Source organism: Loa loa (assembly GCF_000183805.2).
Source record: "Loa loa unplaced genomic scaffold supercont3.678, whole genome shotgun sequence".
In the NCBI taxonomy this organism is placed as follows: domain Eukaryota; kingdom Metazoa; phylum Nematoda; class Chromadorea; order Rhabditida; family Onchocercidae; genus Loa; species Loa loa.
In genome coordinates this window covers 8,426-10,855 of record NW_018108858.1, presented here as the reverse complement: position 1 = coordinate 10,855, position 2,430 = coordinate 8,426, and positions in this window count along the sequence as shown.

Sequence of the window (2,430 nt, the reverse complement as noted above, 5' to 3'; positions counted from 1 at the left end):
ACTATTTAAAAAAGTGTAAAATAAAAGTTTTTTTTTTTAAAAAAATACCATGAAAATTTTCTTAAAGTATATTGTATAAATAAAAAAAAAATGGTTTAGTGTAGAAAAAGGAAAAAAAAGAAAACTATTACTAAATTAAACAATACAATAGCCCAGCTCTCTATACAAGGAATAGCTGATATCAGTGAATGATAAAAGCGCTGATTAAACTAGCTTTGAATAATTTTAATTTTTTTTTTTTTGAAGGAATAAAACAAGAATGATGAACGGAGCAGAAGCAACAATTGAAAATATCAATTCAATTTCATTGTTATCTATTGAAAACGAGGAAAACACTTTTTTTTTTTTTAAATCACAGAAATTTATTTGATATAAAAGATTTAATCGAAGAAAAAAAATTGATAATTGTTTTGTAATTTTATGTTTTCAATTAAGACAATAATAATATGAATTAGAAGAGCAATCATGAATTAATAATAATTTATTTTTGATGCAAATTTCAATTGTAATTCAATTTTAAGCTGATTACTAATCTTAAAGTGTTTGACAAACAACATGACATTCCACTTTCCATCACACTTTATTTAATGGCAAAACTACAGTTTCTATTGGTGAAGTTAAATAATAAATTGTTTATTTTTCCTTCTCGATTTTCCTCTTTTTCTTTTTTTTTTTTTTTTTGCGACTCTCAAAGAAGAACGAAATAAACCGAAAACGAAAGTTTATGCTTATTTTGTAAAAAAATTTATACATTTAAAAATTTCATTCCAAAGTTTAGCCTAAACTTAAATTAAGTGAGACTTAAAGTATTATTTAATTAATGAAAATTTTCAAATATAAATTTAATTTTTTTGTAAATAAAAATAAAGCTGATCATTTACAAAAATGCATCATTATATACAATGAACAAATAAAATTTATGCGTTATTATTTTGTTAAAAATGGAATTGAACAAAAATTTATACAAAGAAATTATTTACACAATTACTAAAATTGTTAATTAATTCTATTTTCTTCGATAACAACGTTCCATTTCCATTTTTAATATATTTGCATGCATTCATTTAAAACAATTATGACAATAAACAATTGTAATGAAATTTTAATCTTTCCAATTGATAAAATACTCAAATATTTTAATAAAATAGTTTTAAATTTCCACCTTTTTTTTCTTACTTTCAAATTTCTAATTTTCCTTTTGTTTTTCTTTTTGCTTCAAATAATAAATTTTCCATTTTTGATATTAACTGCATATTGTCATAATATTTGCGCATGTATAATTTATATTTGAAAGTGCGGAATTAAGGAATTTAACTAACGCTGTTCTCCACAGTCATTGTGAATTTAGTCGAAGCTCACCAATTTCGCGGTCACCATACAATCAGAATTCATCTTAAACGTTATAATTTTAGTAAATTAATTGCACGTTGAATTAATTATTGATATATTCAAATATTTTTTTTTTTGTACGCTTTCACGTAATTTACATATTAAATCATTGTTGCTGAAAAATTAAATTAGTTTCTTACTACTTTATTTTTAATTCGTTTATGTTACAAAATAAATAAACCGATTTCTTTTTTTTTTGTTTCTCCCCATTCTTTTTTTATAATTATATTGGAAAATTTTTTGAATTAATAAGAAATAATAAGAATATGAATTGAAAAAAATTAATTTTCAAATGACTTGTGAAGACAATCATTGAATATCACAATTCCATTTCTGATAATCAATGGATAATTAAATTTTTTGTAATAACTATAGATTTCAATGAAATTGTATCGTACGCTAACCTTTATGATGGATAATTTATCATGAAAGAACAATGATCGTATTTTCTTAAAGAGAGAGAGAGAGAGAGAGAAAAAAAAAGAAAGGAAGCTATTTCCGCGTGAAAGGTAAATTGTAAAAACCATTGGAATTAATTAATCAAATTCAAGTAACATTTTTTGGCATTTTCTTAAAAAGTGTCTTGAAGTAATCAATTAAATTAATGAAAACGAAGAAAAGTGTCTTCAAAACATTATCGCCTTGCTATTGCTTAAAAATGTCGCAACCCTAATTTCTGATTTCTTGACCCCAATAATTAGATACAGTAAAATATGTGTCATTTTTGTAAAAATAAAATCTTGTCATCGTTAAATTTTTCCATTTCACTTCAAATTGCAACGATTCTAACTTGTCCTTCTAGTAATTCATTCATTCATCATCCCAAAACATCCTTCATTTATTATCAAAACTTTTTCATAATTTATTCTTTCATGAAAAAAAAAAAAGAAAGAAAACTTAAAAGTATTATGCTTCTTCCACCTCAAATACCTCAAACAGCTCAAAATATTTAAACATTAAAGTAGCATAATTGTATATTTAAACCTAATTTATTTGTATTCGAATAGAATAAATTTAACCTTCATCTTTTATCAACATTCA